Source organism: Papaver somniferum, chromosome 5 (genome assembly GCF_003573695.1).
Source record: "Papaver somniferum cultivar HN1 chromosome 5, ASM357369v1, whole genome shotgun sequence".
Classification (NCBI taxonomy): Eukaryota; Viridiplantae; Streptophyta; class Magnoliopsida; order Ranunculales; family Papaveraceae; genus Papaver; species Papaver somniferum.
The window spans coordinates 174,109,205-174,127,367 of NC_039362.1; the positions used below are offsets into that span (position 1 = coordinate 174,109,205).

At 35.5% G+C, this 18,163-nt stretch overlaps 1 long non-coding RNA gene across 4 annotated transcripts; it reads right to left on the reverse strand.

Annotated features, from left to right (window-relative positions):
• Positions 1–11,394: 11,394 nt before the first annotated feature.
• On the reverse strand, positions 11,395–17,758 carry LOC113283714. 4 transcript variants are annotated; one of them, XR_003327586.1, is made up of 4 exons: positions 17,597–17,758; positions 12,871–13,003; positions 12,569–12,757; positions 11,395–11,959 (listed from the first exon to the last, which is right to left on the reverse strand). It is a non-coding gene; the product is annotated as an uncharacterized LOC113283714 (long non-coding RNA). The 4 variants fall into 4 exon arrangements; XR_003327588.1 differs by having other exon boundaries at positions 11,395–11,723; positions 11,850–12,757; XR_003327587.1 differs by having other exon boundaries at positions 11,395–11,731; positions 11,850–12,757.
• Positions 17,759–18,163: the final 405 nt, after the last annotated feature.

Here is an 18,163-nt window from a genome sequence, read left to right on the forward strand (position 1 = left end):
ATTCACATTTTTCTCTGCCATTTTATTGATAATTGGTTTCGAAGATAAAAAAGAAATTAGACTTCCAACAGAATGGTTTCCTGTATTCCTCGAGCTATCTCTTTGAATACTGCAACTTAGAGAATCATCATCCAAAGACTTAAATAGCAAAAAACGATGTAGGTTCTAACTTATTATCAGGCCATCTGCCATATATTTATTATCAGGGATTTGGTATTTAATGAATTTTGGTAATGGTGTTGTAATTGGGAAGCCACAGAAGGATAATCCTTATATGCTCAAGGATACAAAAGTTTTGTACAAATCCTAATATCTCAATTTTAAATCCGTTTAAAAAAAAGGCTTTTGTTAACTTGTATACCCCTAAACATATTAAGGTTTAATAAAAAGTTATTTTATTTCACTGGAAATTGTGTTTTTTTTCTTATTCTACTAGAAATTGATTTTTCTTGCATATAAAACAACAATCCTTTTTCCCAATGCAAAGACGGAAAATGGGTCATTTGTCCAAAAAAATTTAAATCATGGTTCAAATGGACGAGTAAAAATTAGTATGGGTGAAATGGACAAAAAAAATAGCAAATATGGAACTGGATTCACCGCGGCTTAAATTTAAAAAATAGTAAGGATGAAACTGGATGCATCCTGATATAAATTAAAATAAGAAAAAATATTTGAAAATGGGTAGGATGAAACTGGTTACATCCTGGTTATTTTTATATTTTTGTCCATTTGAACAATATCTTTTTAATTTTTGTCCATTTAAACAGTATCAAAATGTACAAGTCTTTTTCACCCAGGAATTGTTGATTTTGGTCTTTTTAACCAATTTTGTGATGCAAAGAATCATTGTTTTCAGTGCAATAAAACAAACAAATCTTGTTTCCAATGCAAATAATTGTTTTAATGAACCTTAACATGTATACAAGTTAATAAGACCATTTTCAATTTTCAAAACAAATGGTGAAGTGTTGCAGTTATGAATATATATGAATATATATGCCACAAATAAAAAATTATCTTGCAGTTATGTGTTAACAAGGCCACATCTAACCGGGCAGGAGTGTTTTCTGCAATCATACCAAGGTGAAGGTCTTCCCAAGTCTAGTAAACACCCATAGGCCATAATATCCGCACCATCCAACAAAGAAAGATGCCCCCATAGGAAGGCTAGCGTCTCGTTGGAAGATGCTGCCATATATGAACTTTCAATCATGCAGAACATGTAAACAATCAGCTAGCATAAAAAGAATAAAGAGAGCAAACCTTTCAAGTAACAGTTTACGTCTCGGAATACTTGGATAAATGGAAATATATACTAACAAGGTCCTTTATACCCGTGCAAATGCACGGGTTATGTCCTAGGGTATGAACTTTTTCTTTCTTTTGCTTTTGAAGATTCTTGTAATCTTCAAAACTCTCATGCTTACTTTCACTTTTTTTTTTCTGCGATGATATAACTATATATTTTTCCATGTTGTATCTGATTTATGTAGATTTCATCAGGTACTGTATAATATTTTGATGATGTTAGTGCGGAAGTGCCTACTGTTCTAGAAAGCAATCTTTAGCCATTAGACAATTTTGATGGGAACGTTTCTCATCCACCGCATGTCAAAACCTTTTTTTTTCCCTAACGTAGTATGTCATTGATTTTTCCATTCAATATCTACATAAACAGCCACTGTGAAATATGATCCATATACATGTAACTAACCGTACACAAATTTCCCTTATATCGGATGATTTCATCAGTTTTTCATCTTCCTTCCTAATTGCGCGCGACAACCGTGACATTAAGAAATACAAATAAAACGATACGGAAAAAATATTTGAATTTGAAAAAGACTTTTATGTAAGAGAGATAATTATATTAGTGTTCCAAATCAAAATCTAAGCGAGTTAAACAACTAAAATCTGGTTTCTCACACATGTCTTCAAAATCTAACGGAAAAGTATAGTAGACAAATGAAGCATTAATAATTGAAGCAGTTCCAAAAGAACTTTTTTTTTTTTTTTTGATTGGAAGAGATAGATTTTATTGAAAGAAAGAATTTACAGAAGAAATTACAACAGAGCTACAAGAAGTAGCAGAGAAATAAAAATAAAACAGAAAAAGAAAAGGAATTAGGAAATAATTGCATCCCAATTGTCCTCTGTCGAGATATTATGATGCCCAAAAACTGTAGCCCAAGCAATAATCAGAGATTTAGCTTCGATGATTAAATCAAAATCTGTTTTGAAGATGTGCTTATTTTCGAAAGTACGTGCGTTCCTTTCTCCCCAAATCACCCATACTATAGCAGCAGGAATCAAATTCCAGCACTCCACATTATGATTTAAGAACATCTGATGCCAACCCTTAGCTAAATGAAACAAAGACTGTGGAGAAATCCAACACCATCCCGAAGGAATTAAGTTTAACCACAGCTTGTAAGCCACTTTACAGTGAAGAAGAAGATGACTTGCTGTTTCTACAGCATCTCCACACATAATGCAGCCCATTTCCAGAGTCATTCCCTTACGCAACAGCATATCTTTGGTATTGAGCTTCCCATGCACATCACACCAAACGAGAAAACATACTTTTGGTGGAATTTTGTTATTCCAGACGAACCTAAAAGGAAAATTATCAATACCGTCAGACTGTATTAACTTAGAATATAGAGTCTTAACAGAAAAGACTCCTTTGTTTCCCAAAGACCATCTTCTTGTGTCTGTGAGGTTATCTAGAATAGGAGGAGAAGACCCAATTCTGAGCAAAAAAGAAGCAAACTGATTAACTTCATTATCCCATAATCTTCTTTTGAAATCAAACACCCAACTCCCATTAGAAATATGAGAAGCCACAGTAGAGTATTTATCTTTAGATATCCTGAACAAGTTAGGGAAACAATATTTAATGGGTCATCTCCATTCCATTTATCATACCAGAAGTAAGCTCTACCTCTGGAATGAATTGTAATTGAAACGAAAGAATTTACCAAGTGACTTGTTTCCACGATAACTTTCCAACATGAAATCCCGCAAGAATATGCAACTCCACCAGGTAACCAATGAGAAGACACGGCACCATGTTTCTCAGTAATAATCTTACACCAGAGTTGTTCCTTTTCCACCCCAAATCTCCAAATCCATTTAGCTAGTAAAGCAAGATTCATTTGTCTTAGGTTTAAAACCCCCAGACCTCCTCTACTTTTGTCATCCATCACCAAATTCCAGTGTACCAAATGAGATATTTTTGAATTACCCCATAAAAAATTCCTCATTTTCTTTTCCAGTTGGTTGATAATAGAAACCGGAGCTTTGAAAAGAGAGAAATAGTAAAGAGGAAGAGAAGAGAGGATAGATTTTAAGATTGTAAGCTTACCTCCTTTAGACAACGAAATTTTACTCAAATGAGAAAGTCTGACATCAAATTTTGTGATAACTGGATCCCAAATAGCTTTTGAATTAGCCTTCGCACCTAAAGGCAAACCCAAATAAATAAAAGGAAGCTTATCAGTAATGCATCCAAGCTCCAAAGCCCAAGAAGGTAAATCTTGACAATCACCAATAGAAATAAGTCTAGTTTTTGCTGTATTAATCTTCAAGCCTGCGATCAATTCGAAACACTTCAAGGAAGAGAACAAATTATGGAGTTCATCTCTTGAGTTATTTAGAAAAAAGATTGTGTCATCTGCATAATGTAGATGATTAATCACAATTTCATTATGAACATTTGAAAAACCACTGAACTGACCCATTGCTGCAACTCTATCTAAATATCTTGAGAAACCTTCCATCGCAATGTTGAAAAGCAATGGAGATAGCGGATCTCCCTGTCTAACCCCCCTTGAACTACTGAAGTTGCCAAAAGAAGATCCATTAATGATAACAGAGAAAGAGGCTGTTGAGTAACAAAACCTCAACCATTTGCACCATAGATTACCAAAACCCATCCTATGCAACATATTTTCCAGAAAAACCCAACTAACTCTGTCAAAAGCCTTCTCTAAGTCAATTTTGCAGATTAAACCAGGTACACCTGAGCTAAGTCTTGAATCCACCATCTCATTAGCTATAAGTGTTCCATCGATGATTTGTCTCCCCTGAATGTATGCACATTGAACTGGTGATATAAGTTTTTCCATAACCAAAGATAATCTATTAGAAAGAACCTTGGATATAATTTTGTAAACACTAGTGAGCAAACAAATAGGCCTACAATCTTTAACAGTTTCAATGCAGTCTCTTTTAGGAATCAAGGAAATAAAAGTAGAATTATGTCTTGTATCTATGCTACCACTTGTACAAAACTCATGTACCACTGCCATTAAATCTTGTTTCAAGAACTTCCAACAATTAAAGAAGAATAAAATTGGGTACCCATCTGGACCAGGTGCTTTGTCATTACCCAAATCCTTTATAGATGAATAAACTTCATCTTCTGTAAAAGTGGCTTCTAGAATAGCAGCTTCTGCAGCATTAATTTGATCAAAAGAACTATTACTCCGTCGATTCATTTCCGGAGTAAACATCTCCAATCGCTATCTTACAATGAGAAAAACACTTCCAATAGAAAAAGAAAAAAGAATCATGGTGACACTAACCGATACCATTGCAAACTGCTTATTCTTTGCTTTATACGTCAAAAAGACAACATAAAGTGGAGACCGGAATGACACTAAACGATACCAAGCACATTTCCGTCAATTGCTTCAATCAGCTTCTCTGGATTTCGTTAACTTGTGATAGAGATGAAATAAAGTTTGAACATGAACCTGTGACCATGTTCTGGCAACATAGGTTCCACACGCCAACCTGGAACATTAGTTTCATTTTTTGTGTAAAAGGAAATTCATTCAAGAAAAAAAGTGCAGAGAAAGCACTTGAGAGATACAACAAATGTTTGAAAAGTAATCTAAGGATCAAAGAAACCTTAGTTAAAATCATTGTTACCTTCTTAAACAACTAAGGCTGAACTTTTGGTATCATCTATCCCATTCTAATGGTGGTGACATTTTCTTTGATGCTCAGCTTATTCTTCTTCTTTGTACTTCCTCGGTAATTTACCTTCACGATCTACTGCTTACGACGTTGAAACCCATACTCCATCAGTAAAGATCGTATGTCATTTAAAAATTTATCAAATTATTTTGCATGCTAACAGAGGGGATTTTGCACCGATGGGATGATACTAACCGAATCGGCCGGTGATGTCCTGAATCCAACAAATAATCAAATGTTACTCAAATTTATCACAAATTAAACGTCTAATTTATTTTAAAAGAGAAGACACGAGGCTGGTTCGAGGAATGGTTAGAGAATTGGTTTTTATGGTTTCTTCGATGGTGCTCTCGGGTATGTCTTGTTAACTCTTTGTTCTTGTTTTGGGGTGCGGAAAGAACATGTAATGGTCTTTGATAGAATGGAAGTTTTTCGGGTACACCAAATTGAGTAATTTGTAACACTTAATTGTTACACTAATAAGTGTGAAAGTGGTGGTTACACAAATTTGTGTGACATTGTCCAAAAGTGTAACAATATATCCAAATTTTATTTTATTTTTTGTTTTATTAACTATGTCAGGCTGAAAAGTGTAACAATTCAAATATTATTATGTAAAAACAAAACAAATTAATTTAGAAAAATAATTTTCCCGCTCGAGCCAATAAAATACCGCCAAAATATAAGCCACTCACGATTTTGTAGTGGATTCTCCCTTATCTATGAGTAACTACATTTCCTTATTCAGTTATTATCAAAACCTAAAAACCAAACTAAGAAAAACGCTGAAAGTAAAAGGACTTCTCCTCTACCGTGAAAGCTCCTCTAGAAAAATTGTTGATTTTCTTTTATTTTCTATGTTGTCTCTGTCGTATTCAAAGTCGACCGTGAAATTAACACAAAAAGAATCAAAGCAAGAGATTATGAATATTATCAGTAAGAGATTAGGTATTTCAAAAATCACTGTTTTTCTTGAAACCTATTTGTTGTAAGATTCGTGTTGTTCTCGTGTTTTTGAATATCCTTCACTGTTCTTCTGCCTTGTTCTCTGAAAAAAGTTATGAATAATAAATATCATCTCATGTTAGATTTGATTGTAGGGGTTTCTATAGATTTGATTTTAGGGGTTTCTATTACAATTTTAATTGTGCTTGCTTTAGTTGTGCATCTGACTTCCTCTCTTTGCTAAATTCACTTCTTTTTTTCATTTGTTCAACAGGCACTTTTGGAAATCATGCAAGAGTTAAACCTAAGAAAAATGAAACCAAAATGACGTACTTCTATCATGCAAATAAGCAGACACTAACAGTTGCTTACAAGTAGAATTTTTTTGTTGGTATTAAAAATTTGGTTAAAGTTGTCTTATTTCTTCATATAATTGCAGCAATATATCAATCCTTTGTATTGATGTTAGGTCGTTTCAGATTCTCAATGTCTTCAATTTGGATAACGAGAATCGAGCTAATGAGAATCGAGCAAGTAAAGAATGATAAGTTTTGTTCTCCTGGTAATTTCTTCTCTTTCCCTTAAAATTGTAAGTTGTTGTTTTACTTGTATTTCATTTCTTTTTTGTTGTTGTTTTGAAGGTGATTTCACGATCTGTAACTTACTCGGGAACATTATCAGCAGTATAATGACAATGGACCTCAAGTAATGGGCACATTTACAGCAAAGGAGGATCTGATCTAAGATAATTGCACGGTCATTTTTACTGTTTACAAGCACCGCGTGTGATTGGTATGAACTCTTTGCTTTCAATTTTAGAGTTCATATAACTCGCAGGCAGCAGAGGTTAGCTGCTCTTGTCTTGTGCTATGGCTTGTATCCTATTTTTATTTTTTTTGTTGTAGTGACTGTGATGTTACAACCCGTAAATTAATAATCAAATAATTGAGAACATTATCAGCATTATAACGATAAAGGATCCCAAACGATGGGCACACTTATAGCGAAGGAGGATCTGTGCTTGTGAAAAGAGTGGTTGCAATGTGACTTAGGCTCAAGTTGGTTTTCTGGCAAGAAACTTGATTCTCATTTGATGTAACATTGGTCTTGATGTGTTCTCATATTAATACTTCCTATGTCAACTAATAGTGGGACGGAGGTAGTATATTATACTCGTATAGTTATACATGTGTGCTATGTGCAGGAAGACCTTCATTAGTACATGCATCTACATCGCCCTCTGCTGCACCACCTCCTAAATCATATATGGAGATTTAATTGATTTGCTTTGCTAAGCCGTAAAAGGAAACAACACAAGCATCTGTCTAATTATAGTCAATGATGGACTACTTCATTATTAAGATATTGATAGTCAGGTTATTGTAACGAAATAGTGGTCTAAACTGCACTAATTAATATTACAGTGCACAATCTTAACTCTTATTGGTTTCCAATTTTTGAAACTTGAACTAGTTGATGTTGAAACACATTTTTTTATTAATTTAATTGCTATTAAAAATTTTGGGTTCTTTTCAGAATTATGGACATGTTTTTTTGTGGATTTTGGAAAGTCAGTGTACGTATCCAAAACAGGGTGGAGGAATAAAAATAAATCTTTTTTTTTTCTTAATTACTGCATAATTTTGTTACACTAATATATGCTAGAGATTTGACATATTTTTTAGTGTGATTTAAATTAATTAAAGTCACACTTATTAGTGTGACCACAAATATGTAACAAAAGAAAAACACTATATTTATTACACTTATATGTGTGACAGTAAATAAGAAGTCACACATATAAGTGTAACAAAATGTCTGTTTTGGTGTAGTGGTTGGCCGTGGATGTAGCCTGTAAAGGTGAACCACGTATATCTTATGTTGTGGTTGTTTGTTTGTTTATCTTATGTCTCTCTCTTATTATTTATCCCATATTTGGTTCAAATCGCCAATTGTCCTTTGTGATCCTGTGATTCTGCTGCGCTAGGGTGCCAATTTTCCCAACAATTGGTATCAGGGCAAGGACGGGCTGGTGTGATTAACCTGAAATTAAATGATAGTTTATTGTTCGGGTGGAGAAAATGTTTTGAAGATAATGTTTCAGACGGTGTTTACACAAAGATGGATTTGTGATGTGATTTACGAATCAGAGAGGTTCAACTTGGAAGAAGTTTATGTTTTTCGTTCTGGTCTTATGATGTAGTATGGGATGCAGAATAAGGCCGAATGAGGTGGAATTCATATTTACTTCTTGAAGAGTGTTAGTAATCATACACTATAAAGAATGGGTTACAAAGTTTTGAAGAAAGGATGGGGATGTGAGGTCTCATGTAGATGCAAGTCCAGCAACGCTTCGAAGTTATGCGCGAGATGTTATAGATTTATGTTCTTAAGTCTATGTTAAAGTATTCTTCATGGCTTGCACGTAATATCAAGAATGTGCCCGATCTCAGAAGCATGTACCACGGTAATATGGGCATTCACACGGTATATATTCTGAGCGAGTATGTTGGGTGTGATGGTGGTAAAAAGTATGTCAGATTGGTGATGGTTTTGGGAATCGCTCAAAGGTTGAAGCCTGTTAATCACAATGGAGGTGTCTGATGGTTTGTTTCAGATACACGGTAATCACGACATGTGCTGGAGTATGATATTGAAGTTAATTCTTTCTTTCTGGATTAGAGTTCAATATGTTGTTAGCTTACTGGTTAGGTGGAGCTAGCGTGATTCTTCTGGATGGTTCTCTTGGTGATCAATGGTGGAATCTGTGCTAGGATTCGTTGATGGTGATTAAAGATTTTCACGGTGTTTGTGAGACGTGGCCAGTTTCACAAGTGTTCTTCGTGAAGAAGATGGCTTTGAAGATTTTTTATCAGCGTCATGGTGTTTTGGTCGAACGAGATGGTTCTATGAAGTGGAAGTTCTGGTGTGAGCTTCAAAAGTGAACTACAGTCGGTTTGATTCCTTGGAGAGGATACGTAGGCAGCCTATGGCGCAATCGACGTTGGAAGACGAAGGATCTCATGCATGAATGCATAATCCGAGGTGGAGAATTGTTGGATGCTAGATTATAGGACACGGTTTGTGAGAGTCCAAATTGTGTGGAACTCCAAAACCGTGTATTCTAGATCCTAGGAGATATAGTTCGGTCAAGTTGAGTTTGGGATAACTCAAACTTGTTGGGTCGGTGAAGTGATTTTGGTATTCACCCAAAATCAGTCGTTGATTAAGAGTTTTGATAACTCTTAATTGGTTTCTTAATCCCAAAATTTAGGGACTTATTAGCTAAGTTATGAAATCCTAATCTTACCTATGTGTATATAAATATCCTAATAGAGAACCTAGAAAAAAAACGAAAAACTTGTAGAGAGGATTTTGGTGTTCTAGTGTTTAGGGTTTGGGGCTTTTCCCTAGATCAAGTTTCTAGTGTTTCCATGTTTCTCCTCTGCTATTAGTAACGTTGAAGACGGTGTAAAAGAGAAGACACGAGGCTGGTTCGAGGAATGGTTAGAGAATTGGTTTCTATGGTTTCTTCGATGGTGCTCTCGGGTATGTCTTGTTAACTCTTTGTTCTTGGTTTGGGTTGCGAAAAGAGCTTGTAATGGTCTTTGATTTAATGGAACTTTTTCTAGTAGTGTTGGTCGTGGATGTAGCCTGTAAAGGTGAACCACGTATATCTTGTGTTGTGGTTGTGTGTTTGTTTATCTTCTGTCTCTCTCTTACTCCTTCCGTTCCATTTTATACCACGTATATCTTGTGTTGTGGTTGTGTGTTTGTTTATCTTCTGTCTCTCTCTTACTCCTTCCGTTCCATTTTAGATGATGTTTTAGGGTTATTTTTTTGTTTCACAATACTTGAAAGTTTTCATATTTTTCCACAAAACTACCAATAACACCCTTATATTTTGTCTTGGAACTATTAGTTTATTTTTAAATGCACTAATAGCAATTAATGTTTGAAGACTTTTCTCAAAGGTATAAATGAAAAATCTTCACATCTCTCTACATTTCTTAATCTGTGTGAAAAATCCAAAAACATCATCTAAAATGGAACAGAGGGAGTATTATTTATCACATATTTGGTTCAAATGACCAATTGCCCTTTGTGATCCTGTGATTCCGCTGCGCTGGGGTGCCAATTTTCCCAACAGGTGCAGATTCTCTTTTGCATCTAAAACAATGAAGTTGGAGAGGAAATTCTTAGTTCATATGTTACAGCTATCCTGCTTGACTAGCTTTTAACAAGGCCACTTCTCATCGGGTAGGAAGTCTTTTCTGCAATAGTACCAAGGTGAAGGTCTTATAAGTCCAATAAAACACCCACAGGCCGTAAAAAAAAATAAAAAAAATAAAAAAAAATCAAGAAAAATTTGATCAAGGAACAACGCATGCATGTGATTTTATTTTAGCCCGATATATGGTTTATTCATTCTGCAGTAAAAATACAGTAAATTGTTATTTAGTTGATACAATTATTATCACAACAAGAGTTAACGCAGTATTCAACTTCGTATTCACGTGGATCTTGAGGAGTGCTTTTGTTGATGCATTTAGATACAGCACAACCAAACTTGCAGTACTCATTAGAAACATTATCCAAAGAAACCCCACGGAATATGCATCTTTTGAAACATTTAAGTGGACAATTAACCTTCCCCGCCCCGCTAGGATGCCTTATGCCGCATGCAACCATACATTTAAAGTAGCACTTGCCGTTGAATGCTTCAGTTTCAGCAGCAAACATTCCCAACATTACTATCACCATCAAGAAGATCATTTTCACATTTTTCTCTTCCATTTTCTTGCTAATTGGTTTCGAAGATAAAAAAGAAAATTAAACTACCAACAAAAAGAGTTTCCTGTATTCTAGGACCCATCTCTTTGAGTACTGCAACTTAGAGAGTCATCATCCAAGGACTTGTATAGCAAAAAAAACGTAGATTCATAGAATAGGAAGGCCATCGATCCCCCATAAATTTGCAGGGATTTGGTATTTAATGAATTCTTCTAATGGTGTTGTTGTTGGTGACACCATTCTTACCATACAACAAAAAAAATGATAGGAAAGGCAAAACAAATGGTGTACAACAGTACATGTCCTTCCGGCATGAAGAAAATTTATTTTTGAAATAATGAAACGTACGAATATGATATTTATGATTATACCGAAAAAGATACCAAAAAAGTCTCTTTCCAATCTCCCCTCCTTTGACACTAAATCATACGAGTTCCCACGTTGCACGGTGAGTATGACACCCCCAAATTAAATTAGATAAAAAATTTCACATAGAACAATTCTGGAGAGGACAAATGGCGGAACTCTTTTGGGTTTTAACATAAAAAACTGATTACACTTTATTTACACCCTATATTTAACTTGCCGTCAATAACGCCGTTAGGGAAAACGTAGGTATACAAAACCTATGTGAGTATTTACATCTAATTAATATCTTACACTTGGTTTACACCAAAAACTTAATTGTACTTTATTAACATCCGTTAAGTGTTGTACACAGCCGTGAGCAATCTCACAGCGTCAAACAATTGCGGTAAAAAACCAAATCGAAGTCAACTTTTTTTACCATACTTATCCAATTGCGGTAAACAACCAAATCTAGATTAACACGTTAGGGTTCTTCTTCTGCAACAAATCCCTGCCATATTTTCTTCACCACAAAGCCATGGTTCTTCCTGCCGAACTACCAATCTTCGGTAAGGAAGACACAAGACTTGCTAGGAGATTAAGGCTTTCTATTTTGCTCCGTGATCCATTCCATATGCAGTTGATAACTAGAAGACTTCAACACAGTGCTCAGATTGACAAAAAAAAAAAAACTAAAAACATTACCAAAGCCATATCAAATCTTGCATTAGACAGAACCCAGAAGAAAAAGAGAAACAGTAAAATGAATCAACCTGCTATTGATGCTGCAATCCGTATAGCAAATGCTGCTAACAATGGTTTTTATTTATTTATTACAGATCCATGGTTATTCAATCAACAGGCATCACTGTGACAAAAAACACTAGAAACAAAAATGGCTATTCAATGCTTATTCAATGCTTTAATAGAAACAAAAATGGTCTCAATTCTGAATGTTGCTTTTAATACAGATACTACCAGGAAAACAACAAAGCATGCTGCCACAAAGAAAGCCATACAGAAAGCATATATGATCCAACGATGTCGAACACACAAGAAAAAATTGCTAAGGCGATCACCGAATTCTAAAAAAAGAAAAGGTAAAACAAATGAATCCCATTATACCAAACCTAGGTCTTAAATACAACAAGATACCATGTGTTGATACTTTTAAATCCAAATTATTACCAGCATCAGCAGAAGACGAATCGGTGACTGCAAATAAACGAGCAAAAACCTTTGCTGCAAGTTACATGGATGGAAACATGTTTTGCCTGTTCTTTTGTATATGGTACAGTCAGACTCTTCTTTAATATATTGTTTTACGTGTTAATGTGCATAATTTTGTTTTGAACATTAGGCCATAAAGTGGGTGACAAAAATGAGGTAATTCATGAAGGTTATGAATCAGAAGAAGAGTTCTCATATACATGTAAGTTAAGCATGCTTAAACTGTAAAGTAGCATGGATTCAATTTCTAATCGAACCTTACCGTTGTACTGAATCTTCTATAATATTGACCAGGTATGGAGCTGGCAAAGCATGATGTCGGGGGTCCAACTGCAGTATGCCCTCAAGTCAAGCAATGATGTGGGATGAAGAGAGGACCAACAAAAGCCAGAAGAATAAGCCTCCAGAGTTTGGACTTTGTTGTTTGAAGGGAACTGTTAAACTCCCTCTTCTGCGAGAAGCACCAGATTTTTTAAAAGATCTACAAAGATATTCAGGTGGTGGTTCCCGATCATCTAAATTCATAATCAACATTAGGGCTTACAATTCTATGTTTGCATTTACCTCAAACGGGGCCAAGATGGCGAAAAATCAGAACGATGGCAAAGCTCCGTGGGGATTTACAATGTATGGCCAAAATCATCACTGGATTGGTTCTTCATTGCCATTGGACGATCAGTTCCCTGCATTTTGCCAGCTGTACATGATAGATAATGAAAATGAGATACAACATAGGAAAAATGCTCTGTCCAGGAAAAAGAAAAAACTGGGGACAGGTACGACTGCAGATACTCAAGCTGATCCACAAAAGGAAGACATCGACGAGTACTAAAGTAAAACCACAAGCAAATTGGATGATAATGTGATAGCAGGGTTGAAGCAAATGTTGGACAGGCACAATTGGTTGTGTAAGAAATTCAGGATGTGGAGGGATAGATATAAGTAGAATGAGCTAGGAAAAGTTGAGCTACGGCTTATTGGTACCCGAAGTAGAGATGCAAGGAAATATGATCTGCCAACTGCATCTGAAATTGCAGGGCTTTTAGTTGATGACCCAGAGTCAGATGGAAAAAGGGATATTATTGTTAGTGAGAAAGATGGGAAGCTGAAAGATATAAGTGAGTTGCATCCCAGTTACATGGCATTGCAGTATCCAATTTTGTTTCCCTACGGTGAAGATTCATTTCATACTAATATCCCATATAATAAACAGAGTAATGCTGACAAAGAAGATGAATTAGGTGTCGAGAAGAAAAAGCAATACGTAACTATGAGGGAATACAACAAAGGCATAATGAAGGACAAACCCTACTCCGTGGAGGCCGATTCGTTGTTGATGCATATGCTACAATTGAGCAGAGCAGATTGAATTGGTTAAGAGGCCACCAAGAAGAACTACGTTGCAACATGTATAAAGGTATAAGAGAAGCAGTAGCAGCTGGAGACACAGAACCAGGTACCGCAGGACGGGTGAGTTGCCATCAAGCTTCACTGGTGGCCCACGGTATATGATCCAGCATTACCAGGATGCGGTGGCAATATGAAGGGAGTTAGGTCCACCAGACCCATTTATTACATTCACATGCAATCCAAAATGGAACGAAATCACAGAAGCCCTAAAATTCATTGATGGTCAGAAACCTGGTGACAGGCCGGATATAGTAAGTCGCGTATTTCACATCAAATTGAAACAATTAATGTCTGATTTGGTGGGAGCCAGGCATTTTGGAGAGGTCAAAGGAGGTATATTTCATGTATATATTAAATTCATTACATTTGGGAATTCTAAGTGAGACTATGCTGCGTGTTTGGCACTTGGATTGTTAGAACATGATGGTGAGTGGCATACTGCAATTCAAGAAGCAGCAACAACGTATAGTGGCAGAAGATTACGAGAATTTTTTGTCATACTTATGTTGAATTGCAAGGTTGCCGAGCCTAAGAAACTATGGGACGATAATTGGCATACTTTGGCCGAAGACATTGAATACAATAACAAAAAAGTATATGGAGATCAAGCTGTGCACTTGGCAGAAGAATTTTTGAAAAACTGTACATCGAGGGAAATAGAGCAGATTTTCTGGAAACATAACCGGACTTTAAAAGAAGATGAATTCTCAGACATCCCATACCCAGACATGTCTGACATCAATATTCCAGAAAATAACTTGATATATGAAGAAATGAACTACAACATGGGCAGTTTACTGGAAGAGGCAGAGAATTTGAAAAAGGGATTGAACACGGAACAAGAACTGGTGTTTAGGCAGATTACAAATTCCGTTGAAGCAAATGATGGCCGTCTTTTTTTTTGTGTATGGAAGTGGTGGTACGGGAAAGACATACCTTTGGAGAACTCTAAATGCTTCACTTCGTGGACAGGGTAAAATTGTTCTGGCGGTTGCATCTTCAGGGATAGCGTCACTACTACTTCCAGGTGGTCGTACAGCTCATTCCAGGTTCAAAATTCCAATGAGACTAAATGAAATATCATGCTGCAATGTGATTAAGAAGTCAAAACTTGCGGAATTATTGTGCAAGGTTGATTTAATCATATGGGATGAAGCACCGATGATCAACAGGAATGGACTTGAAGCAGTCCAAAGGGCACTGGCTGATGTGATGATGGAAACATATGGCAGTAAGGTTTTATTTGGAAAAAAGAAACGGTGGTACTAGGAGGTGACTTCAGGCAAATTCTCCCTGTTATAGAAGGAGGATCGAGAGAGGATATAGTTAATGCTTCTATAATTAAGTCAAAATTGTGGAAACACTTTGAGGTTTTTGAATTGACACAGAATATGTGTCTAACCACTGGAGATACATCTCATGACAAAAGACAAGAAATCGCAGACTTCGCGAAATGGATTCTTGATATTGGGAATGATGAACTACCAGCAATAAGCTTGGACGGATCAAAAGAAAAGGATTGGATAAAGGTTCCATCGGATTTACTGATTGAATGTAAAGAGAATCACATTCATAAAATAGTAGACATCATGTATCCAGACTTTATGAACAAGAGGCTTGATAGGGAGTACCTTGCTGAACGGAGTATACTCGCGCCAAAAAATGAATGTGTTCACAGTATAAATTCGCATGTCTTAGCATCTATACCAGGTAATTAATATACATATTAAACTTCTCAGTATAAATGCTATCAGCATACGAATCTTTTGATGGGTACTTAAAATATAAATGGTTATTGCAGTTAAAATATATATTGACATGTTTTACATGTATACCAGGTGAAGAACATACATATCTAAGTGCAGATTCAATTGGGCCAGAATCATCAGAGTACCACTCAAGTATTGTTTTTTACGACAAGGAATTTCTTAACAAGCATGAGGAATAAGGGATTGCCAGCCACAAACTAACACTGAAACTTGGAGTACCAATCATGCTTCTACGGAATCTAGACCAAGTGGAAGGACTATGCAATGGAACAAGATTAATTGTGACCCAATTAGGTGAAACAGTTATAGAAGCAGAGATACTAACCGGTCCAGGTGTTGGAAACACAGTTTTTATTCCACGGATTGTGATGACTACACCCAGAACAAGTCTACCATTTATTCTTCATCAGAGGCAGTTTCCAGTGAGAATTTGTTATGCAATGACAATAAATAAAAGTCAGGGATAGTCGGACAGAGTCTTCCAAATGTAGGTGTATACTTGGACAATCATGTGTTCTCGCGTGGCTAGCTTTATGTGGCTGTTTCAAGGACAACTAGGCGGCAAGGTTTAAAAATTTTGATCTAAAAGAATGGTAATGAGCCAGAAGGATATACACAAAAATGTTGTGTATAAAGACGTATTTGAAAACCTTTGAATTTTATGCTTTAGTTCTATGTTTTAGTTCATTAACAACATTAAATGCACTTGGTAAAGTTTTCTGTTTGACTTTCTACTTAATCTGTTAGTAATTCTCTTCTTCTTTTCAAAATGGCTACAGTACAAGTACCAATCAGTTTCTACATAATCAGTTAGGCTTGACTTTATGTAGTGAGTAAACAATTTAGTGAGTAACCTGGCAAGCCTAAATTAACACCTGAAAATTGATAACCTGGAAGACTGCCAACAATAACTTCTGACCAAATCAAGGGTGATCTACTTAGCAGATATAGTTTGACCAAATCAATATATTTACTATTATATGGATTTAAATATGATAAGTATATATTTAAGATAACTATAAAATAAAATAAGTGTAGATTTAACCATACAAACCCTAAACAAAAACTATATAAACATCTCATTCATCAGCAATAAAGATATATAGATTTCACAAAACCTCTTCTACAAGGTACCATTTTTCCTCTATGAAATGAAATTTGTGTCATTCTTTTTTCCTCTATATATATAATCTTAATTGGTATCACAGTTAAAAAGATCATGCAGGTGACTTGATTATCTAGCAACTGCAGGGGTATGACTATCAAATATTTGTTCAAATACATCCACAAAGAGAAAGACATAATAACATTGGATATGACAGCAGAAGGACTGAAGGATGTGCACACCACCACATGGCACGAATGGCATCGGCAACAAATCATTGCTAGAGATGAGGCCTACCAGAATTTATTACTAAGACAGTTTCCAGATTGGAAGACCTATAAAGAAAAGAAATAAATGAGGAAGCAGAGTCATTCTATCAAGAATGGTCTAAAGCCAGCAGCACTGAAGAGAAGGCCAAGGTTATCATGACAACAATGCAGCATTATGGATGTTAGTTGGGATTTTGAATTTAACAACAAAACAACATTATGGATTTTAGTTGGTACTTAGTACTTGAATTTTAGTTGTTTACTTGATTTTTCATAACAATAAGATTCTATATCTTATCAAACACACTACCAATCCAACATTTCATGATGCATATAATTATCATATGAATTAGATTGCTTGATAAGATTCAAGAGAAAATATTTAAAATTCTATTATTTGTGAACCCCAAACTCTTTGTTCAGATCCTGTCCACAGTTTCAGTTGTTAACAATTGAATAAGAAAAATTTCATTTTCAGAACTTGAGAAGGGGCTTATTCTATCGAAGTAGGGAAATTACAATAAGATTCTATCTCTAATCAAGCACACTACCAATCCAACATTTCATGATGCATAAAATTATCATATGAATTAGATTGCTTGATAAGATTCTAAAGAAAATAGCAGACATAGATTGTAACGAAATCAGATTTAAAATTTATACAAATTCTACAGATTTAAAGAAAATCTAAAACAATTATACATTCATAAAATCGATTAGAATATTGTAATGGGTACCTGATTATACGAAAGAGTGCATCCAATTCTTCATTCAGAAATTCCTCATTCCCAGCAACAATTCTATTAATCGATTGATAAGGGTTTCTTTATTGCATCTTTGTGAACACCAGACTCTTTGTTCAAATCCTGTCCACAATTTTCATTCTCAGACATGAATGAAGGCTTATTCTATCGAAATAGGAACCAGTACCGGGAAAAGCCTATTCTATTTAACCGTTTCCAACCCGTACAAAATTAAACCAGTTCCATTTATTCATTCCCAACCCGTGTACAATGTCATCACCATGTTGCACTGGCTTCAGGCATGTTGCATTGCAGCCGGAACAGGCATGTTGCTTGAATATTCTCATAGGGGTTGTCTATAGCGGTAAGTGGTGTGATCAGGTGCTAAAGTAGTTGAGGGGCGAGTCTTAAATGATTAAAAAAGAAAAGGAAAAAAAAAAATAACATAGGGGTTGTTGCCTTAATTAGACCTGGCAATCAAGCCCAAAACCCGCGGGTTCATCCGGACCGGCCCGTACAAACCCAAACCCGACTCAGCTGATTTGTAAATAAGTCGGGTTA